At 35.1% G+C, this 26,026-nt stretch overlaps 1 protein-coding gene across 2 annotated transcripts in view; it reads left to right on the forward strand.

Annotated features, from left to right (window-relative positions):
* The window catches only part of LOC126370114 (homeotic protein antennapedia-like), a 188,259-nt gene that overhangs the window by 24,286 nt on the left and 137,947 nt on the right, over window positions 1-26,026 (forward strand). The window contains exon 1 of one of the 2 annotated variants that reach the window (XM_050014853.1): window positions 18,817-19,063. The exons of the other annotated variant lie outside the window; for it this stretch is intronic. The gene's annotated coding sequence lies outside the window, so the exon portion shown is untranslated. Of the gene's footprint in view, window positions 1-18,816; window positions 19,064-26,026 lie in introns of those variants that run through there. 2 annotated transcript variants of the gene reach the window in all.

The following is a 26,026-nucleotide window of genomic DNA, read 5'->3' on the forward strand; positions in this document are numbered from 1 at the left end:
TGTTTTAGGCGCGGATAGTTCGCTTTTCTTTATTAGGTTGCATGCACAGGTCTATGTCAATTTTCATGATGTATGTGTGGAAGTGGGAAATGATCAATCACGTACTGTGAGTTACATATTCCTTTGACGTCATGGAATACTGGGTACATTATCTTCCACGTAAATAGCACCATGAATATTGTTAAATTTAAATGTATTGTTATTATTATTGTTTTCTGTTTCATTGATCAATGCTTGATCTGTTGTAAAACGAATTTCTTTATTTTCATTCTTTAGCTCATAACCATTTTTCAAACCATGCTACATAGAATGTTTCGTAGAATTTTCGATTACATCACTTATAATTAGGCAAGCAGTTATCATTGCTTGCCTGGTTGACTAGAAGTTAGCCTTTGAATTTCTTTATCTATCTATGTAACTTGCGTCATCAATAGGTATTTCTTAGAAAATCCATCGTAAATTGTATAAATCTTGAGTTTTGTTCGATAGAATGATTCTTACTTTACAAGATATAACTACAGTCCGTTGTTACATATTATACATGGTTAGACAATGCATTTACAAGCTTATAATTACACTCAACATTCTACATTGATGTAGTGTTTCTCTCTCCCGTCTTAATTCTTGTAATAAATACAACATAAAAGCCCTTTATACATTCTATTTCTGTTTTCAATCGTACCATGATCAATGATCATAATGAGTAGGTATTACCAACATAAAGCAGCCTCACGTGCCATAATATTAGAAAAAATGTTATCATTAAGATTATCAAGATCAACATAACACAATTCCTGAATTTCATTCGAAACTATTTCAGATCACATTTGTTAAACATTACTAAAACACGCAAAATGTAATTTACGTGTGCGGTATACTTCATTCTGTCAACTAAACGCGTTTTGGTTTAACTAAAATTGCATGATAATTTTGATTTTAGAGTCGGACACACCATGATGACAGATGCAAAAATATTGCTCTATGCAGCACGATGCACTCTAAATTTATACGCGTGGCTAAATAAATATTATTGCATTTACATATATTTTATAAGTAGCAAATGCAAACATGATTTCAATTTCGATTCTATTGGAACAATGCCATTGGTGATATGATGGAAAATGCGACGTGAAATGAAAACGGCATAATAATACGAGTATTTGCTAAGAGCTGTATTATTGAAAAGTAATAACGTTGATTTTTATGTACATTTTGGAAATGTATAAGTACGTATATAAATATCTGCTGAGCACTGGCGTTAAAACATAATAATATTAAATTATATAAACATTAAGTTATAAAACAAAAATCTCCAAAAATGGAGTTCCAAATTAACGTGAATTAGATTACTTTCTTACGAACTAGCTTGTATTTCCTTTGTACAATTTACTTTAAAACTGTTTTTTCTACCTAATACCGCAGTGGTTGCTATGTGGGACAAATTGGTAGCGTTTCGTGCTACCAAGGTTTATCGTGACACCGCTAGATTTCATCAAAGATTCGTCAAATGTCTTGATAACTGGCATCCTCAATTTAGGTTGAAGAAAATTACGTCTTGTCGATGAATTCATCTTGTTTTAGGTCAATAAACTGGAATCTTTAATCTGAACCGGCTCTTGGAGACTCTACGAGACAGATTGAGGTTGTCATAGATTATCTGAGAGACGTTTTATGTTTGTAAAACCAGTGATTAGCCATTACCGGGAATGTTCTCAAAATGCGTATGCTGTAAAAGATCTTTAATAGTAAGGCTGCTTTTCTTTTTCAAATTGTTCTTTATTGTACTCTGGTGTTATCTGCCTGAAGTCCTGAATCTGAAAAAAAATAGCTCCGTTAAAACTAAAATAAAAGAGTTTTATATGAAAAACATAAAACATGAGGTATAAGTTTTGCTCATCAGTCGAGTTGTGTACTCAAACTGACTTGAACTGTTTTCTTTTAGAGGTATATTAGGTATGCGATGTTGCAGATACCCGTTTGCAAGTTTGAATTGTATAACGCATAATAGGTTATTGTAAGTTATATCGGTGTGTGTGTGTGTGACGAGATGTGCTCACGCTGCGTACCTACACTCAACTAATTGTCGATCTTGGATAATAATACATCTTTGTACGTCACGCCAGTGATGATGGCTAGTCCACGTTCAAATGGCCCTCCATTTTGGTGGACAGTAAATTGTATTAGATTAAGGTTGTTATCTTTATTTAATAAAAGAAAAAAAAAAAGTTAATAAAGCTCTTTTTGAATTAGTTTTGTGCCTTTTTACTATCGGGAACGTTTCCCAAGTGGGAACTCTTGCGAACAGCACATCGCTGTGTAAAATTGCGGAAAAATAATAAAGTAAAAATACACTTAAATCCCTGTTTGCATGGCTGTTTAAGAGACTATTCGCTGATATTTCAGGTACCTACTCATGATAACCTGTATAGTAACAATTGTAATATTATATTGTGTATACAAGACAAATAAGAGAAATAAAGTTAAACGAATCAAATGTTTCATGACTTTCTCATACAGAACCGTACTAAAACATATTGCTCACAACAACGTTATTGCATATGATCTAAGCTTCGCCCACGGTTTAGATCTACCTCTAATAAGCCCTGTCATATACGCCGACATCCACCCACCTCATGTCAGTGCATTTACCTTTGGTAATACATTATATTAGCTTACGGTACAAGAATACCATATGGTGCATATTTAGTACTCTACTGCTTTGTCAAATTCTTCCTATGGTCGAAATTAGTATGTAGTTTTGCCCAAACGACGATATACACTCAACCCCATATTTATGTGAGATTTATAACAGAACATTTTAAGACCTCTATCTATGGCTAAAGATAAATATGATAAAATAGAGTGCTTTCTCATACGTAGCTTCATCATGTTAGATTTGAAATGATTAACATGACAAACGATTGATGACCTATTTATTATTTGCGTATATTATGTTGTTTAATATATTTTATCTTCTTTTTAATTTATATTGTATATTAGTCAGATGTGACACAGAGAAGTCCTTAAGGGTTTTAGCGCCTACTAAATGTATCCTTTATTCTTTTTCGTATTTAATTGAAAAAATAAATAATTCCTATCACAAAAACTCATCACACGCGAGAAAAACACGTCTAGGAAATAGTTTTCTTGCAGTTGCATGTATTCCTAAATATGATAGAAAGAAACATAGCATGATAAAATGACTGATGTTCAGCATACCAGGTTATGGCAGATGTCTAAAGGTGCATTGACTCGACATACCAAAAGCGTGATCCGTTAAGTTATTAAGTCCATATCAGATGGACTGTACACTCAATGATGCGGATACGGAAATGCTAAGAATGACCATTAGTGACTGGCCATCTCTCTACCAAGGATCATATTTCTTGACTTCTGTATATATTAAGAGCTAGTTTAATTAGTGCTGTAATTTACGAGGAACACATAACTGCTGTGTAATTGAAAAGAATGCATTTACTACGAATTGGAAAAATGATTCTGAAATATTTTGCCTGTACCTAGCTGTGCTATTTATATATATTTTTGTCTGACACAAAGAAAACAGTTGTTTAATAAAAAATACATTATAATTATGTAAAGTTAAGCACTAAAAAAAACTCCAGTGCTTTATAACATAACTTTTTGCACTTTAGGTATATGCAGTTCGTTTTATTCCATTCATACGAAATAGAGTCAAATAAAGAACTAGTAAACTAAATCAAAGCCAGATACAATTTTACGAGCCAACAAAACAAAAGAGCAACTGCACCGTTTTATTTTATTCTGATAGACGTACATATTTATTACATTCAGGGGTGGATTTATTCACTACATAAACTAGAAAGGATACAATGTGGAATCAAAACTTTTACTCTACGATTGTCTTAACCCCTAACCCTTTCTGTTCGGCTCATAAAGTTGGCGAAATGTACAAAAATACGAACATAACGGCATTTGCATAATGTTTCGAGCGTTGCTTTTTTTATTGAGCTGTGGGTTTCAAATGTCACCGCAGTCTGGGGTAACCATAAAAGGGTGTTGAGTGTATTAAAAATCGCTTCGTGTCCTTTGCATTCTTAAGGTTATGAACTAAATTGGATTTGGCGAAACGGGAATGGCCGTTAAAGGAATTGAAAAGTAATGGGTATCGCGTCTGTTAAAGTGTTTATAATTATTCGTAATTAAAAATTGTATGATGTAGAGCGCATTCCTTTCTTTCTTAATGTGAATGCAATACCTAAGTATACTTATTCAGCTACAATATGGTTAAATTAATAAAATCCTATTACGTACGTTGTTTTTCTACGGGATTTCATAAATACCTACGTTCCTTTTATTAATCATAATAATGAACCTCACTTTACTCATTACAAAGAAGAAATTCTAATTAACTATTTACAATAACTTAGCTTCCCTATTACTTTATTCTGATCATAGGTGTGTTTTAATAAGTGCATCGTTTTAGTTCAGATTTTTTGTTTACATTTCATAATATAACTACGTGCGGTTCCTACTTATAGGTATTAGATACAGTTATAGTATATTCATGCAGCTCAGATATCGCTACATACCTTCTGAGTTATGACTTAGGGCGGAAACACACCCAAACGGTTCGGCGACGCAACGTAAAAACTATATTGCATTTAATAATGTTCTTCTTCATTAGGTATGTTACGGTTATTATTAAGCAGCTAGAGGCTCCTGACATAGGTCATAATAATGACGACGTACTTCTTATGAAAATAAAATAGTAATGAGAAATACAGCTCGGCGTTGCAGATAGTTGCGTTACGGCGCCGCATAATATAGGTGTGTTACCGCCGTGATAAATATAATATCCGTAGATATTTCAGTATGAGTACTTGCGCGTGAGCATGATAAAGTGCCGAAACGCGACAGCATTAATATGAACATAATTAATTTGTCCGTTATTAATATTTTATTACATTTACTCTTCGATGTTATTTTAACTTATAGTGTTGAGGAATTATTAAATTAGGATATTTTCCTAAAAATCTATTTATTTGCCTGCCTCCTACAAAAGTGTTGGATGATTGCTTACATGATAATCAAATCAAATCAAATATACTTTATTGCACAGAACTAAATTAATATATAATTAAATAATAATATCAGCAAATCATTTCAGTTGTCTTTAACGTTTTTTAAAATAATCATTTCGAAGCATTGTAAATCTGAAATAAATTCATATTTCAAAAAAAATACTGATTGTATTAGGTATGTGAAATGAGAACCTTTAAAACCCTAACTTTTGAAGATATTTCTGGACATACTGTACTTCACTTACTATCATCAAGTAAAACACCTTCAGGATCCTCCAAGGTAGGTATCTTAGAAAATGGCAAAGATAGTAACATTAGAGTAGACTTGAAGTCTACAGAGGCGGAAGTAGTAGTCGTGTTGGCAATAACACTTCCGGTGCCGACACTCAGCGCGTTTCCGCCGTCTGCGAGGGAACGGTTTCCTCGCCGTTGTTTATAACTTCGCCGAATACGCAATTTTGATGTAACCTATCTATATTTTTGTATATCTATGTATTGTTTTGTCTATACGCTTCTTTTGGCTATTATTAATTCATATTATACTGTGCGTTGGTACCAGACTTGTGAGTTATTAATTTATCTTAAGTGCAGTTTTCACTAACACAGTTGGCTCGACCATTATTAGATGGCGATGCGGCTCACCACCTATGACGTTGGTCTAACAAAAAAATCCGTGAGGTGTGGGTACTTAATTCATCGTGTGATGGATGTACCTCTGGCTACCCCAATTGGGATATAGTCGTAAGCTTATGTTATGTTATTATACTGTGCTGGCCTAATAATAAGCTGTATAAGTTGTGGTCTTATCTATTAGTATTGTATGTTTTAGGGATAAATAAAAAGATTATTGTTTCACGTTCATTTGCAGCAAGTATGTGGGTAGTCGTTACTTGAGCTGTGTCTGGGGCCTTTAGCGGTTCAATGGTAACCCTGACTCTAGGGCTGATGAGCTCGGTCATTGATCTCCGTGTATAGTTTTGATAGTATTTCTTCTCTCTTCTTCTAAGATAATCGGTACTTAACAGTATTTAAGGTGTTAACATTTTTGTCTGTCTTTCTTTATTCGGTTGTAGTTTGAGGACCTTTATAGAATATTTTAATTAGAATTTAGAAATTTGGGCCCGGTAAATGCAGCTGGTCTTGATTTATATTACTTTGAAGCCCATTTTTGAAATTCTTATTATAAACTACCTATTTAAGCACGAATACTGACATCCATATGAAGATTCATCTCTTTTGTCAAACACTATAATATTGTACAAGAAATAATCGCTTGCATTAAGCAAATAAGCTCTACAGCAATTTGGAGCTTGGTTTTGTCGCCAATGACATCACAGCGATCTGATGGCAAATATAATTTATTGCCATTAGAATATGGAAATGGCGGCTGCTGCAGAAGGGCTCGGGTGTTTTTAATTTGGCGCCAAAATTAATGAAGACTCCGTTATTTCATTTCAGGAGTTGCGGCATTCAGAAAATGCTGGCTTTCTAAGTAATTTGGTTTACTTGTTTTGTTTAATCCACTTTCGTCTCTGAGTTAATTATTTACACAAACAAGTGTGAAACATTTTGTTTATCCACCGATGCTATATTACTTCAAAATGAAACTTACTTTTACACGTATTTACAGTCACCGACTAATTTCAAAAGTCGTATCGCTGATGACTTACAAAGATATGACTCCAGACTGGAATGCAAACGCTTTTAACAGCGATCAATAGCACATGAAACACCCTATAAAGAAATGCTATTACATGCCACCCCCTTAGAAAACCAATAAGAACAATAATAAATAACTCTTATCATATTTCGAGTATGCTCCTGGTCGCATCGCGAGAGATCCAAACCAATATATCACTAGGAATTTACGAGGCAAGATACGACAGGAAAATTGCAAGAATGGTGGCGCAATCTATCTTAGTTGGGTTGCTGGGGGAGGCTGGGGTAGCTCAGGTGCCCAGAGGGGGCGTGGGGCGGGACGGAGGGGAAACTTCGAGAGGTTATTAGTCCAAGCATCTGTTGTTGAGCGGGGGCGTGATGAAACTCCACGGGTACAAGCTAACAAATCTAATTGCTCAGTAGGCGCCGTGTATAGCTTGCCCTGACAAATGGCACCTCATGTGGTTACGGTACAGTAGCTAGCAATTTGTTATACGTGCAGGTGACCGCGGAAGATTTAAGATTTTTCTGTGATATAGCGTGGGCGATCGGTTCTGTAGGATATTAACCTCTCCGTTCGGAATATATCGAGTCCGACGTTAGGCACATAACGTTCCTCTTTGATTAATAGCTTTTGTTTACAAGTAGATAAGTAAAGCCTAGACAGACGTTCCTGCCACGCTCGTTCCGCTCTTGATTTCGGAGAAAGGCGTAGGAGGTACTTTTTTCGAGGCCCGCTTGACGCAAGATAACAAAATACGAAAAGTTTAGTTCTACCGTGTACCCACCTCATACAATCTTTTTATGCTTATCTTTCTGTGATTTATGAGTTGTTCGGCGTCCAACAACGGGAAAGAAAGGAGGTATACAAAAGTAATTTATTTTTTACGTTTGTTTTTCTTGTCTTCCTCGTGCGTGCTGTACTGGCCACGGGCAAACATGTTTTTGAAGTTGGCATTTTTGAGATGTCGCAATATGATTTATCTGTGACCCGGGACTCGGGACGTAGGCGGTGCTTAGCCCGATCGGTATTTCGGCTTACATACCTATATAAATCACGTTATAAATAAATCTTATATTAAGTGTCACCTTTTTATTATGATTTGTTGAGCGAAAATGTACAAGGTGGGAAATGTGGGGTGTTGCGTACGTGATGTAAATCTATATGCGATGTCGAAACAAAGTTATTAAGATTCAGAAAAAAGTTCACACGCTTCGATATCGTCAAACGTAATCTTGTTCTCTCAATTAAGCGTCTGGACCGGACATGAGTTCGGAATTATTCATGACGTGCCCAGACAACATATCACTGACGAAATAATTTATAATAAAATATTTACGCATCGCATTTCCTCTTTTAATTACGTCCGCCTTTTTTTTCAGGTACGTGTATTTTGAGGAAAATCGTCACCTTTGTCTGCCTATATCCACAAATATGTAAGTCCTCTGAAATTATACTAATTGATAAGGAAAGTAATTTAGCCATGGTAGCCCAGTTGGTAGAACGTTTGCCTCTCACTTTGAGGTCGCAGGTTCGAATCCAGCACAGGCCTAAACCAATGATTGTCGAACTTGTTTCCGAATTCATGTTTGGATCATAAATTATTATCACGTGTTCGGCGGTGAAGGACAAACATCGTGAGGAAACCCACATTCCCTAGAAATGCATTTTCGAAGGTATGTGACCTAACCTGTATTGGGCTGGTTTTCTCTTCGCGGGTTGGAAGGTCAGACGGGCAGTCGCTTCTGTAAAAAATCGGACCTGTCAAATCTTCAGGTTAGGTAAACGGACTCTGTGTATAACGGGATACAATACAATACAATACAAATACACTTTATTGCACCAAAATAAAAAGAAATAATTACAAAAAGTCTCTTAACTAAGTACATGGCAAATGGCGGCCTTATCGCTTAAAGCGATTTCTTCCAGACAACCATAAGGATAATGCTAGGGAGATGATGATAAGTAACGTAATTTAACTTTTATGACATAATTATGGCTAATTAATAGAGAGCTAATGTGAAATGTAAATTTTATTATTACGGTAGCTAATAAGCTATTACACGATCGTTACCTACGTAATAGATATTGAGTGTTTATTAGATGTAAAAACAGGCCACATCTACTTTACTCCATCAACCCGTAGTAGAGCAGTGGGGTGGAGTATGTTCCATACTTCTATAAAGGTAGATTGAGAGAAGACATGTGTTCACTAGAAGGATGTATAATGAGTAGGTTGTTTATATTATTGTTATATTAAAAGTACTGATTCCATTCGAATTTAACGTATATGTACCTACAGAGCATTACACTCTATGGAAGTGAAACGTGGACTATGACACAGAGAGACAGAGAGAGGTTGGAAGCGTTTGAGATGTGGTGTTGGCGAAGGATGGAGGGTATAAGCTGGACTGAAATGGTGTCAAATGAATAAGTGCTGGAAAGAGTTGAAGAAAAGAGAACCATATTGAAGACTATAGAGAACCGGAGAGCAAATATGATTGGCCACCTGATACGACACGATTCATTTATAACAAACATTATAGAAGGAAAAATTGAAGGGAAGAGAGGAAGGGGTAGACCTAGGATAACATTTATGAAACAAATAAAAGAGAAGGTGCAGGTCGTGTCGTATCGGGAGGTGAAGGTTTTGGCGGGAAGAAGAGAGGAATGGCGGTTACTCCACCGACAAGAGCGCAGCTCTTAAATAGAGAGACAGAGTACCTACAGAGTAGCCTCCGTGGTCTAGTGGTTAGAGCGTTAGGCTCACGATCTGGAAGTCCGGGTTTGATTCCCGATGGGGACATTGTCGAAATCACTTTGTGAGACTGTCCTTTGTTTGGTAAGGACTTTTCAGGCTTGAATCACCTGATTATCCGAAAAAGTAAGATGATTCCGTGCTTCGGAAGGCACGTTAAGCCGTTGGTTCCGGCTATTAGCTGTAAAAACGCCTCCACCTACCCGCATTGGAGCAGCGTGGTGGAGTATGCCCCTCCGATTGATTGAGGGGAGGCCTGTGCCCGGCAGTGAGACGTATATAGGCTGTTTATGTATGTACCTACAGAGTAGAGTGTATTTAATTTGACTTGTAATAAACAAGCGACTTTTGTGTCATTATAAATAGTAACTGATCAAATATTGTCATAAATCATATAAGTATCTACAATTTACGTAGTTTTTTAAAGGAACTATGACTTTGGCATCATCTAGGAGACAATTTTCGTCAAAGATGACGTATCTCGCCCATAAATACACTAACGCCAGTGTGGCAGTAGAAAAAGCCCAAAGCGTTAACCCAGCAAAAGTGCATGCATTATGAAGATTGCACATTGCACATCTACCCATGCCAAGTAGCGGACTTACGTTCTGTTGCCAAAAATCACACAATAAATAACACAGGAACAAACTGCATGCATTATAGTCGTACCTTATCTTAGCGAATTTGAAGCCAAGAATCGCCCATTAAATATGCATTAAAATTACCTGTCTCGAATGAAAAATAAGGCAACTTTTCGGGTGTTTGAGGCTTATTACCGGCATTTTGATAAATTGACGGCCCGCACAACGGCATTAAGTAATTTGAGTTCCTCTTTACATTAATGTGTGTGTTTAAACAGAATTTAGTCATTATTTTGGCATCAATTCGATTTGATACGGTGTCATTCGTGTTAAACGGCTAATTATTACCACCGTGGTAGGTATTTATTTTGATGTGTTCCTCGAAATATTGTTCGAATAAACAAAGAAGCTACTTCGTCCAATAGTGACACTGATTCTCTTAATAGTAGGCAGGCACACATAAGTAAGTAATTAAATTATTTTATTTTCATTTTGTTACACAACTTTAATATTGTTAAACTTCTGTTGTCTATCACTATCTTAGAGGAGGGGTCCTGGTATTTTGAAACAAAGGGTATCCTAGTTCAGACTCCAGTTCTTCACATTCAATTATTTTGTATTTACCATCTACACTGTAACTGTAGATATATAAGTGGAGAAGAAATAAATACTTTATACTTACTTAAAAGTTTATTTTTATGACATAGGGAAGGCCCGTGCCCCAGCAGTGGGGACGTTAATGGGCTGATGATGATGAATAGAAGAGGCATATATAAAAATAATTTTTACTTTATATTTGGATCAGATACGTATAGAATTATGTTGCGACCTAAATATTTCTTCTCATTTTGATCAGAATACTAATGGTTGGTAAATATATTGTATTAAAATATATAGAAAATATATTGGCTGTAATTAGAAGGGTCATCATTTATATATTATAAAAGAAAGAAGATAAAAGATGCATATTGGTGCTAATTCCTGTAAATACCATCTAATTTTACTTTAAGTTATATCTGTCATTTTCTTATCCGCCGAAAAGGAAAGGGACGGGTAATCGACAAGCATAAAATTTATGGAACACACGTCAATTTTAAGCACAAATCTAAACCAACCGTCTAAAAATTTTACATCCGTCAATAACCCGACACAGTTAAGTAGACAGCACGTCAAACGGATTGCATACCAGCGACGTACCTTTTGATTCGCCCGGGTTATTCATTCATTCACTCATTCTTCCTAAAATTAAGAGCTGTGAATCATCCGTCCCTTTCCTTTTCGACGGATATGAAAACGACGGATATAACTTTAAATAAAATTAGGCGGTGTCTGCAGGAATCGGGGCCAATATGTCTGTTATCCATGAAATTAGAAGGTTAAAGGAAGATAAAACTGTACAGCGCCATCTACAGTTTTTTTTGAGAACGTAGCGCTGGAAAGTCCCTCATTAATCCATAGTCTAAAAAAATAGCAGCAGTGAATACATATAAAGTAATATTTACACTGCTTCAAGTTCCCACGCCAATCCATACCGGACATGGCGTTCAGAAGTCCTGGCTGGCGTCACCGGTTCATTTCCAAGCTGACTGTCTTCCCTCTCGTTTCCAAGATCATGACAACTGAAGCCGCTACTATCGGTTTTCGATGACGTTGTGTTACTCGAAAGCAACTCGATAGTAATTTCAATTTCGGCGGTAATCTAATATTGGATTGGAGTTAATTAATTTATTTTCAAATAGTGTTACTGATCGGACGGCAAATGTCACATTGAGGTCTCATGTCTGAATTAAGAGCTAGGCAAGAAGTATATAAATAGAATGTGCTCATTGAAAACATTTACAAGTTGTCATTTACCCCTAAAGTGTCCTAACGTATGCGAAAATCTTCCTGGAAGTTCCAACAACTGTAAATATTTTTATCGTTTCATTTTCAAAACATCCACTCCGGTATTAACATTTCATACACGGAACAAGAGCTAAACTAGATGAGTCATTGTCCGAGGGCACGTAGTACGACCTGAGCTCATCACCGCGGCTGCCAGCGGTCGTCGATTGTTATTCACTAGCACACGCCACTTGACATCGCTTGCATACGGCGAATATTCAATGTGGGGAATTTTCGCATACGGTCCTCCTGGTTGTCACATGCATTTCAAAGACCGAGCATTGACGGGACCGTCTTTATTTTGCTCGTGAATTCGCTTGTTGATATTTTAATAAATTTCCGTTTTGTGGAAATTGGCTTTCGTATTATTTATTTAGCTCGGTGAGGTGTGGGTACTTAGTTTAGTCATCTTACGATGGATGTACCTCTGAATACCCCATATCCCATATGTCATGTTATGTGATAGGTATTTAGTTTGCATACAAACAAGACACATAGCATAGCATAGCGTAGCATAGCGTTTGCATTATAGTTAATAAATGAACCGTATTTTACGAAAGAAATGTGTGATTTCGTTATCAATTTCTCAACAAAATAACTTCTAAATTAAGACTTGTTAATCTAAGAAATTCCTTTTAACCATTGATACACACTATTAGAATAATTTAATTAATATAAATGACAACGAATCGTAACGTCTGTAATCGTTTATTTATATTGAGCTTTTATCAGTAATCATTATCTTAAAATGTCGTATACCTACTTATTCGATTTTATAAGCAGTGTAATTTTATCTTAATCTTAATTTCCATATCAAATGGTAGCGTCATACAAATACCTTCATTAGAGCTAACATTAACTTCTTATATAAATATTTTGGTTGTAATATCTTTATGAGTAGAAATTAATTAGTCTCAGAAAACAAATATGTAATTTACATGTAGTACTAACTATCTATATATTAAAAAGGTCCGTCTCAATGCAAAATTTATATAAAAATCATTCTTTATATATAACATAATGGCCATACATTCCGGATGACATTCATTGTGTACGTAGCTCTACCTAAAGCTCCATATAAAATTATCGATCGATTAAATAAATTTTGTCTAAGTCAATAAGTTTGTTTTTTCCCTAACATGTGTGTCACGTGATTTCGTTCGTATTTTGACAGAACAACATGACTTATTTGGGTTCACATATTAGCACCAATCGACAAAACGACATAATTATATCGACAGAATCGATAAAATGATCGTGACAAAATTTTATCACGTTGGGCATGTTAGCTCTACTGAGGTTAGTATTGACCTCATTAACTTAACAGTTCTGACTTCGATTCACCATTTATGAGCGTCAATAGTCAATGTCAATGTTCCCTCGAAATAGCAAATAAAAAATACTTGTGTGCAAATACACATACCTACCTACATTATTCAATTCGCACCTGGTCATAAAATTTATATTGTCGTATGTCGTATTTCTATTCTGTATTTTATTATAAATCTATTTTATAGCCATATTATCGCTTTTTTATTGTCTTTTCATTGTTGTATGCAAAAGCAGTGATGATAGCACTGACTATATTAAAAGCTAGTAGCCAGTTTCAAGAAGCTCCGTAATATTTACTACCTGTAGTACCTACCTAATAACTTTTAGTAATTTTACATCTATACCTCTTTTAAAAGAAGCGAGTACCTTTTATATAAATGATCTTATCACTTCACTATTCAAACATATGAATGAGAACATACTCGATCAGGACGCACAGACAGATGTATTCGTTACTTCCCATGTATGTGATCGCAAGTGGCACGACTTGTCGCATCGCCCCACAAAGATATCCTAGATACACATTGATACTCCATTCAATGCAGACGGTAAATAAAGTATAAATAATAATAAAATCATCAAACATCCGTATCGACGTTTTAAAATTACAATCGTGACTTTCATTCGTACATGTTGAAAGCTCACGGCGATGTTTTATTTAAAGCAAAGGCGCGAGACCACATAAATCATTTACTGTCTTTCAATGCGATTGTTCGATTATAATTTTAAATAATAAAACCTACAAGAATACGAACCTAATTGCGGTGATCGCTGCCGTATTCTCTGTCAATAGTAATAAAAATGACGATGATGCAAAAATCACAAACAACCCTTAAAAGAGATGTAACAGAATTTTAAAAAGCATTCAATAATTGCAAGCCAGAACTGTATATAATAAATCTTATTTGTTCCGCTGGATCATTACCATTGGAATTAGGCGAAACAGGTTGTCACGTTGACTGACAGAAGTGGAATTAATAAGTGTTTAAAAATCCAGTTCGTCATTACGGATACAGCAAAGTGCAAAAGCTGACGCGAAAACAATCGCTTGTTAATAAAGGACCAGCAAAACACTGGTTGAATCGGAAATGAAAGTCGACGAATGTCCTCATGCTGAATTAGGGGCACGTATGAAGGACTTGTCGGGATTCCCTTTGGTCAGTAGGGCTGAGACTCAGGAATTGAGTGAATTAGAGCGAGAAACAAAATTAGATATGTTTGTCTAGGTCAAGTGCAATAGTTTAAAATTATATACTGTTATCATCATTTTAAAATAATATTCTTAAAGAACTTGGAACAAAATATTATGATCGTAAATGTATACTTAATCCATTTTCAGACGATCGTCTATCCCTTCCTTTATATTTTATTGAAAATAAATATATTTTTTAATTTGTTATATGTACTTTGTGTGTCACTTGGATCTCTTATGATATTATGTAACTTACTTCATTATTCTAATTCCACCAGCGGTTACTTCGTCTTCCTTAACCAACTCATCTCCAGTTTCATTAATTTCTTCAGCAGTCTCACAGCCCTGCAATCTGAAATGAAAAAAGCGGTATTTAATAATTGTTGTCCGGGTAAGCTTAATGTCTTCATCAATATCTGATAATTTATGTACTACACGAACGGTACAAGACGAAATAGCAGCCGCCGGCTCCCCTTTGTAATCAGAGCAGAATTATAAAGCCTTCGCAACACCGCAGGCTTTGTTCTTGTATTATTATAAAGTTGTATCTCAATGAGTATCCGATTGGTTTTAATCAATTCCCAGGCTTCAATATTTACTAAGTCGATTGGAACCTTGAAAGTAAAGGGCTTAATAAGTATCTGTAAGCAAGAATTGCTTTCCTTGAAGATGATACGGAATTGTTTTGTGTTTCGAACATTAGGTACGTTTTTCTTTTCTAAGCTTGTTTCTATATTATTAATTAAGAAATTACGTGTTTTGGTCAGTTTATTACTTCTGTTCGCAATGTAGTTTGAATCTAAAAAAAAACTATCGCTAAAGCCTTTTCATTCAAGACTTGTTGCATACATAAACGTTTTTATCAAACGGAAAGAACATTAACCACGACACTCTCGGCGTCTATGAGAGATTTTAAAACCAGATGTAGTACCCAATATACTGTACAAACGGATCGTGATGGATGTCTATCATTATACCAGCGGTAGAACTTTGCTCTTGTTTACAGAGATAAGTCCGCTCCAGAACACTTGAGATTTTCGGTGGCTATTTTTAACGACCTCTTTTATTAGTTTTAAAAAAGGTCGTTTAGATTACAGGGACGTTCGAGGGTTAGTAGCTTATTGGCCATTGAAATATTGGGTGGCAGAAACGGCACTCTCGTGAAATATTGTACAAGTTACTCGCCTTATGAAGTATCGCTTTAAATTATGTTTTATTTTTATTAAAGTGCGGTTCATAACTCGGCTATTATTTAGCATTAGAGCAAAACCTTGTTTTTAACTTTGTTTTACTAATTATTTTGGTTTTATTTACGTTATTAATATTCTCTGGCTATAAAAATAAATAAATAAAACTATGGATATAGTAGACCATGCGTACCTACCTCTATTTATAGGTGATGCTAAGAATTTTATTAAGAACATTATAGTCAGTGTGGTCCTGTGTGTCACAAGCTTCTCAAATTGAGAGTTCCCGTTGGAACCCCGGTACCGAATTAGCACCGAAGAGTTATTAATTTATTTTAAGTGCAATTTTCACTAACACTATTGGCTCGACCATTATATACCATATACGAGTATTACGTTGATCTAACAGAAAGCTTAGGTAAAACGGGGGTTCTCAGTTCATCTTGCGATGTATGTACCTCCAACTAGCCCAATGGGTACCTAATTATAGTCGTGAATTTATATTATTGAAATAATTCTTGAAATGACTACGGAAGTAAGTTGGTAATTATGAGCATAATATAGTATTCTAAACAACTTCTGAAGTTATTATTTACTCCTTGTGAACCTGCTGTAGCGATTGCCCAATTGAGTCTTATGATGTAGAACTTACGTTTGATCTCGCAACACGGCTTGCTGCATCTAAACCTAACCTCTGCATCCTACAGTATACATCTATATGTAGGTAGGATATGCATACCGGTCCAGAAATAAACCTGAACCTGTTCACTATAATATCTTCATCAAGAGGTGTGTTCAATCGATTATACCGCAGTAATATTCATATATCCCTGCATATACTACTGAACGTTTATATTTAAGAGGCACTTGCACGATTTGTTGCTTGATTCAGTTCTATTCGAGCAATGGGAAAGATTGAGTGTTAGGTACTTTTATAATATTACGCTCATTTAAAATTTCGTTGTTCAAACTTTCATAAAGAATATTAAAATAAACAATAACATTTGCATACTCAATTGACTTCATTTAAATTTTTGAGGAAAGGTACTGTACGGTATTTAGACTGTAACCATCACAGCAGGGTAGCATAGGAAATGTAGACAACATGATTATCGTGCGTAAACCACAATTTACCTCCAACCGATTTTATATTCCATCCAAATTACATGCCTGTGAATTCGAAATAGTAATATAAAACCAAAAAAGCGTTAATTAAAAAGAGAAGACCATTCAGAGCGTACATAGCGAAAGCCTTTAATCAATGTAAGTTCGCGAAACCGCGGAGCGAATCGCCATTTTATACGTCCCTTATTTTAATATGTAGATGAACTTAATTCGCGCGAGCGGCCAAGGTATGTTAAACACTCATCGACGGTATTTTTAATACACGATCTCCATCCCGATCCCAAGATAAACAGTAAAAATTACACCGTTTTAAAGCATTTCTCTCCCGGCCGCAGTTTGTCATTTAACACACCCTTAATATCGATGCCAGTGCCAGATAGCCCCGTGTTTATGTCGCTTAAATTAAATTGCTTGTGTTGATTATTGTGACACCGCTTTTTGTATGCGCCGAGATTTATTTCTCCCGTTTCAGTGTGGTGTGAACGCACCTTTGCGTTTCACATTAATTCTCTACATAAACATTTTTGGACTTGTTCCGATCATTATTTACACATCGTTGCCAACTAAAAATCGATTTGGAAATGAAACAGAAACTTATCGGTGATAAACAACGATGAATAAACCCGGCATGTAACGCCCACAGCGGCGCGCGGGCAGTAATAAAATTATATTCTCATAAAAATCAATATAAACACCATAACATTCTATAAAAGCGGCCACGATTTAGCTTAACGTCTTCATTAGGCCGTGCACGACCTCCCGATTGCGGGTCTCGACTCGATGCAATTTTCGAATCGACTTGAGTCGGTAATTTGCGTTGTTCGGGTCCCGATTTGTCGGTCGGCTCCGCAATTCCGAAAGCCCTCGACCGACAATTTCCAAGATGTCTTGTCGGGCAATTTCCGATTGGTGCACTTGCGAGAGCCGAGGTGCCCGAGTCCCACATTGTAATTGAGGCTTGGGGCAGGTCGCAATTTTAAAATTACATCGATTGAGTGCTCACCTCTTATTGCATACTCGTTGCAGCGAAACCAAAGAGCTTTTAAATTTACGTTTGATGCCTGTAATCTTCGTGGGAGATTCATTAAATTGCTGTTTAAAACAATAGAGCCGTTTTCTCTTTATTTTATTTTTATTAAACTTTTTAAACGATTGTATTTTATAGCTTGAAAAAAGTCTTCAAGTGAATATGATACAAAAAATATTTGCGGATGTAACTAACAACGCCAAATTAAGTACCTATCTAATGATTTTTCATTACGTTCCAGTAAAAAGCTTCCATTAGTTTTTGTTGCATCCAGAGCCCGGGTTTCGTTCAGACCCGTGGTTATACACTAATTATCTGATCCGTTCGACTGCCCACTAAATATACCGCCACAATTTTCTATTACCGTCACCTTTCTTTTTTTGTAAAGGGAATATAATTGTACAACCTGAAACCGAGCATTCGTAACAAAATGATTTATACCCGGGGCTAGTTAATTGTATTTTTCTCCCAAAAAACTCCGGGTATTATCTCCGGCGGTCGACAGGTAACAAATCTTGCTTTTTAAATATTATTACTCATCGTATTCGATTTGAGAGCGAGCGAGCGCGCTACGATGCTTTATCACCACCTACTCGGCGTCCCGTGGCTCACGATATTCTTTGGTCCCCCTAAACTTTATTCAAATGCGACACACATTCGTCTAGCCATCCCTGTCCCACGCGCAGACATTAGTCATAGAACGAGTATTGCCGTCTCGCGCCTCACTAAAATAGACTGTGCCCAAGCGCAAAGTGTTCGTGTCAAAACTTTTGTGTAAAGCCGGATAATGGCTTACGAAATTTTTCCCCTACCTCGTGACTTTTTTTTGTACAGTCGATCTTGTGTGTTAGGGTCGTAAAGTAGTGTTGAAAATTTTGGTTTTGATATGGCGTTTATTGTGGGGTTTCTGTGCGATGCCGGGCAGATGCCTTCTCCGCGCTAGGTTAGCTCCGACCACGAGTCTGTTATAGTATGGACAACAGTGTCAGTTGTAAATAAGGATTTGTATAGACCATACGTATCGAACAAGTGGATGCGCTTTATACGGACTTCATCACTAACAGATTAATAGCTTCGATTAATTACTTTTCACTTAATTATTTTAATTACATAGTGATCTTACAAGAAACTTAGAAGAATTTATACTGGATATAGTGCGTTGAAGTGTTAATGAATATTGTTTATTAGTGTATCAGTGTCGACATTAATTTTATAGAGTGTTTATACGAAGATTTCAAAAGGATTTTAATTAATGTGAGTATTATGTGCTTTTTATTTACATAATTACATAATTTTTCATTAATGAACTTTATGAATTTTTATATATCGAATGGCGAGTCATTGGTGTTAAATTTAAATGTTATATGACTGTGGTACTCCCATAATAAAATTTTATTACAATTAATTTCATTAATGGTTTATTTACTGCTGCGTTTTATTAAAAAAATAAACTTTAATTTATTCGTCGTAACTATAAATAATAGTAAAATATTTTTATTCAAACTAAAATATACTTACTTAAAGCGGCTTTTCTGTAACTCTAAGACGTGAATCGGAATTCATCGCGATAAAAGATGTCATCCGGATTCTGAGACCTTAGAGCGAAATCAAACCATGTGCGGGCCTCCTCGCACTCAATTTAGAGCCTTATCATCCACAAAGTAAAAGTCACTGTTGATATAAGAGAAGAATTTTGATTTTATTCGTTTTTCTTTAAGGATCGGGACAAAGTTCTGACCTAGCTTTGGGAATTCATAAAATCAAAGCGCTCGGTCTTTTTTGTTATTCGGAGAAGTCAACTTTTTATTTTTATATGAATAAAGGTTGGGTATATTTTATTTATATCGTACTTTGAAATATAAATATAATTTCCGTTAAGAAAGTATTTACCAATACACATACACACATAAACTCACGCATATTTCCCACCGGGGTAAGCAGAGACTATGGAATTCCATTTGCTTCGATCCTGACACATTTCTCTAGGTCTAAGGGTAGGTAACTACCTGTACAGAAAAACATAACTGGTTGAAATTTCATACTACATAGTATGTATGTTCATATAAAGTTTGTGTACCTATAAGTTTATTCCATCAATCTAGTTTTAAACTCACGCCTGAGATCCGTAATATTACTATAAAGAGTTTCATAATTTATCAGAAGGGAACATGCAATTTTTCATGAGTTGGTACCATCAAATATTTGTTTATTTTTTTCAGTATTTTATGTAAGTATATGAAAAAGTAAAGTAAAATAAAATAAACAATTCCCCACCGAAACATTTCTCGTAAGCCGCGAAAATTCCAAATAAAATCCACGACACAATATTCGAGCCACCTGAACTGAATTCAGCTTTTATCACTTAGGTATTTTTGTCAGTGACTTCCTTAGATAGCGGAGGCTTTCACGCGCAAGGAAATGAAATTCTTATCGTGCTTTCTTGGAAGCTTACTTCTTTCGGAGGAAATATATCGAGGGAGTGAGTGCAATAAGCAACATCTGATTGTAAAAGGGAATCGCGGAAAAATCTGTGGAACTCCCGAATCGTATTGGAGTAAATATTTGGAATGACTCAGATACTGTGGATTACGTTGATTGAAACCGTTTAGGGTATAATATTGTGTTTGTTGCTTCGGTAGGAGGGTTGCTTTTGCTATATATATGTATATATATACACATAAACAGCCTATATACGTCCCACTGCTGGGCACAGGCCTGGTAGAGATGTTTTTACGGCTAATAGCCGGGACCAACGGCTAACGTGCCCTCCGAAGCACGGAATCATCTTACTTTTTCGGACAATCAGGTGATTCAAGCCTGAAAAGTCCTTACCAAACAAAGGACAAGCTTACAAAGTGGTTTATATATATTATGTTTTTTATTTACCTAAATAAAAAACCATCAATAAATAGGTAGGTAAATTAAGATATAAGCATATGAGCGCTACTCGCCATCAAACTTCATAAGTTTGGCGGGGATGATTTGTAAATCTACCGTTTAAGTTTTTCATTTAAATAAATTAAAAAAAAAACCTAAGTATGTTGTTGTTACAATAACCATGTCGCGGACCTTTGTCGGCCTAACAGGAAGTAGGTACCTTGACACCAGGGTTTATGATGACGATCATTGGTCTTACAACCCACATGAAGAGAAGAAGCGAAGTATAAATGATAATCACTGTACAGTGATTTTACATTTTTAATTCACAAACAATAGGCTAGTTTCCAACTAGTCAAATCAGTTACTATTTACTAAACGTCAAAATGAGAAAAAGCACGCTTTGACGTCATAGGTGAGATAAAATGTCCCCAAGACTTTCGTCGTAGGGCTAGACAGGAGGAATTTACCCTCATTGCCGGAGCACGCCCACACTTACACACACGTACACACACGCACGCACACACACACACAGACACATATACACACACATACACACATTATACAAACATTCTTTAATTGCTTATTTGTAAAACGTAAAGGTAACGAAATTTTCTTACCTATTTACTACTGTTATAGAAGAGCGGGGTCTCCTGATACAGGCATATTTTGCTTAAAAGGAGGCTCCAGTAACTAGTTTAAGAAAAACATGTAAGAAAAGAAAATAAATACTTTTTGATTTTTTTGAAAATGCTGGATTTATTATCACGTTTTTCTCGATTAATATTCATAAATAAGTTAAATAGAAAAAGTTTTTTGTTAGTTTTACATCTGTTTTCATTTAATAATCAGAATTCTAAACGTGAACCTACTACACGACCCAATTAACATCTTACTTACTTGGCATATTGCTCTAGTTCAAACAAGTCCTGTGCTCTACGGGACTAGATAATTAATGAATCAATTAATGTCTTACAGTACATCATATTTACTTTATGATGGGCTGGAAACCTGTCTTACAACTTTATAAGACACAAAAACTGAATGTGCAAGTTATATTATTACGACTTTACCTTCGTCGTGATAACAGGTGTCAATTTTAGTATCAACATAATTATCAGCACCATTATTTGGCGGAGTATAGGTATACTTACCTACCAAGGCTATTTATATAATGTGTGTTATATTATATATAATTATAATACAATTAATAATAAAATAAATTGGCTTTTTAAATAATTAAAAACTATTAAATGTTTCCGATTCGAGATAAGCAGTCATAAAATGGTTTTATATCTCATAAATATTCGAGAATGCATCCAAAACGAAAGTGCGAACAAACTATGTTTTCACCGTCAACCAAATTTACGGTTTAAAGTTTAAGTTAAAGCACGGGACGAGTTCAAAAATTTTCAACAATGATGTTCCCTTTTTCATTCTGACGCAACACAAAATTTACGATCCGCGCGAGGGTGCCTGTACGTTGCGTTTGCGTGCCTGATGTTCTAAAAATGTGTCAAACTTTTTTACAAAGTTCTTTCATTTGGCGTCCGGCCTCCACTGTAGCCTTGTGAGCTTTTTCTATTGTTTATTTTTTAGTATTTTTTTCTGTCTCTATTGAAATGTCCGTTTGGCCAAAGATTTTTTAGTTAAAAGTGAACGGATAATGAAATTTCTCCTTTTAACTTGCCTTTCGAAGCATTTGTTTGCCTTTGTCTTAAAATTTAGTCAGTGAAGGTTGCACTTTTGTCACTGTTATCATGCTTACATTATTTTTTGTTAAAAAAGCATAAAAATCATAACTGATAAATTGTAACTGACCTTTACCGAGTATCATTGCAATGCGGTTTTGTGCGTACGCTAGGAGCTGGTATAGGTATATTGGTACATTTCTCTACCACTTCATATTACCACAAATCACAAAAAGAACATACTTAATACAATTCTTATGTATGTAAATGTAACTACTTATAAATCCTAAAGCAATTTAATACACAATGTAACAACAAGTACTTTTTTAAATAAAATCGTATGTTTCTTAATCATTGAATCCATAAAATGATCACATCGTGCACATAAATATCAAGGATCAGTATTATACGGATCATTTTAGTTTTTTTGACTTTTCGATCATAATATCTAGTACCTACTTACATGGGATAGAAAAACTAATCTGGTGAAGTAATACAAATCAGAAATTTTCAAGCAATGACAACAATATTATGCTTATCAGCGTGCCAGCTTCTTTACATAATCGGTGTATTTATATTTATAGTATCTCCCGATTACTTTGGGCTGAGTAAACTGGTATTTGAATAGCGAAGAAGTTTTCATTTTGATATCATGAGATATTGCCAATAGCTAACGTTTAATATGTTTTACATCAGAGTTATTGAAATTTAATTTTCTAATTTATTTCATTTTTGGAATACATATAAATAAACTTATTTATGAATCGAACGTTCATATTAACACGTTTTCATTTACAGACAGATGAGAACGTAGATAATAAATACTTCTTTTAAACTAAAATTGTACTGTAATAACGACGTAATTTTTTCAAATAATGCATTCTTGAGGATAATAAGTAGACATTCCTGCATATATAATACTGAATGAAATCTAAAACTTTAATTAAACATTACGCGCTAGTACGCAGCTTTGAAATTACGTACAATTACTGACGAAATATTTACTTACTTAAAAATTCATAAATTGTGAGAAACAAGATCTTGTTATTTTTAATTAATTAAGAGTGGATAGTCTATTTCAAAATGTATTTGAAACTAGTTCCGAGACTGGTGAAGAAGCATAGTTTAAGTAAATTAGTTGATACTAGTTCGCTATATCTTCCTTTACATTTGAATGTTTTGATAATATGGCTCCCGTTCTTATAAACTGACTGCCTTTGTCGGTCTAATTACAGAAAACTATTTGGATAAGGAAATAATTTATGTGCGGGGAAATAAAATAGAAATAGCTTTACGTAATATTATACATAATTTATTCAAACAGCATATGTGTAGGTAGGTATGAAGAAAATTATATATACAGTAGGCAGTAGGTAATTGTTATAGTAAATATTTCTGTTGCAAGCGTACGTCAGCACGCATGGGACATTTTGACTTATTACCGAGTATGTGAATTATAAGAGGCGGTGTTGATGGATCAAAAATTTAAGTAAATATTTACTTAGGATTAAGTTGCGTTCAGAATTGGCGAACGCGCCTTTTTACGAAAGGCTTGCGAATTGCATCTGTTCGCGAGCCGCTCGTGCTTCTTTTCTGAAGTGGCTTATTGCAGATTTGCCTAATATGACATTAACTACTTGACCGGACAAATGGGGACCGCTAAGGTCTCTAACAGGGTACAAAATTTAAGACAAGAGGCCTGAGGGTGCCCAGTTGGGCGCGAACCTCGGACCTGGGCGTCGTCTGAGAATAAATAATTAATCGATCCATCATCGACCACTCGGGTGGGGTCTATGCGCTCCACGTCATTTCTAAATATGCAAGTTCGCGTGCTGCGCTAAAGTTGCGCACCAAGCTGTATCTGCTGAGCGTTCGCGGCGCATTCGGTGAGTCTGGACGGACCCTTACAAGAACCAACTGTCTTTAAAACATCTATTTAATGAAATGTTAAAATCTTATCCATTTTATTCAAATGAAAACAAATCGACCCGAGTAAGCGGTGATTTTCTCTCTATGGTCTGCTTCTTGTACCCATAAAATTCAAGAGTTAAGTACAAATATATAGACTCTAAACGCTTAAATGTAAGCAAATTGTCTCATCTTACTAATAATTTCCTTCTATGGACTGTATTCGTATAGTCTCTATTTCGGAATCTGATTAGAAATCAGACACCACGATTCTGTAAGACAACTTTATGTGATCGTGTCGCAATAAAATCTATAGAGTTATGGTCGAATCCAAAAAAACACATATCATAAATAGAATCGACGAATTAGTGTCTTCAAACATCGAATTCACCTCTATCGTATGCTAATTACTCGACTTTTCAATATAAAAACCTTTTTTTTTCACCATGAGCGAGAAGCCTTGTTCATATTTCCAATAGAACACGTTCAAATTTTAAATTTAGTTACATATGCGTAGGCGCACGAGAATTAGACGGTGTTTAAAAAAGATTTTAATCAACGTGGGTAGTAGATTTATTGGCCTTTTCTAATATAAATTTCGTTGTTAAAAATTATCAGTTAATGAGGAAATTCGGTTTTCTTGCTCTATTAGAGTCGTAAATCAAAATGACACTGCGCAAGTGATTAATTTGTCTCGATGCTTGAAAGTTGTTATTAAATTAAAAAGGGAATTAACGCGGACACTTTATACTTTTTATGATATCTTTAACGTTATCTTTGTACATTAAAATTATCATCAGTTTAAATTAATTTTGACACTCTAACCCTTTAATATAAGTTCATACGATGTTGGCACGTAACGTGATGTTATCTTTATTGTCAATGAAGTTATGAAAAGGAAAATGATTTTAATTGTAAATGTGCCAAGAAGTAAATTAGGTACATAAGCTGTTCTATTTTAAGAATTCAAAAATACAGTTGTTATAAAAAAGGGTATCTAATTAGTTTATTCTGTTTAAAAAGTGAGACGGTCAAACCCGCGTGCATTAGCTAGCCGGAATATAAAGCGGGGTATACATAGCAGACGAGGCGGCGTGCACAGCTGCCTAGCCCTGTTAACTGACAGCTTTTAGATTAGGGCTCCCTGCGCCCCTCCAAGGGGGGCCCTCGTCGCCCCTCTCCCCTCGCCCCTCCCAAATTGAGAGCTCCGCCGCGCCGGTTCTAAATTAGTAACGGTAACTAAATTGCTTTATAATTTCGTACCCGGATAATTTTCGAAGTAACCCGTTTTTTACAAGGTGTAATTGTCTGTCGGATTCTTTTTAATTCGGTCGCATAAGTGTTAAATTGGCTCGGGTGAATGCAGGCGGCAAAATTTTCCTCAGTGGTAATTTTGATTGCTAGATCTTTTTTGCTTTCAATCGGCTAGGTAGTCGTTTTCAATCGTAATAATAATTTGGACTTTTTTATTATAAAATAAAATAAAAATCACTTTATTGCACACAAATTTACAAAACATTGACAGGATAAACTTATTCTATTTTTTTTATTATTATTATAGTTAGTGTTATTTTAAACATATTTTAATATTTTTTTATTTATTATTACGTTTTTAAAAGCAATAATAATATTCTAATACGTCCCCTATTTTTTAACGATACACATTTCACTTTATGTTATATTTTTAAATATTATTAACCTTTTTAATTTTCTCTTCAACTTTTTAATCTACTTGCATTTC

Source organism: Pectinophora gossypiella, chromosome 10 (genome assembly GCF_024362695.1).
Source record: "Pectinophora gossypiella chromosome 10, ilPecGoss1.1, whole genome shotgun sequence".
NCBI classification, from domain to species: domain Eukaryota; kingdom Metazoa; phylum Arthropoda; class Insecta; order Lepidoptera; family Gelechiidae; genus Pectinophora; species Pectinophora gossypiella.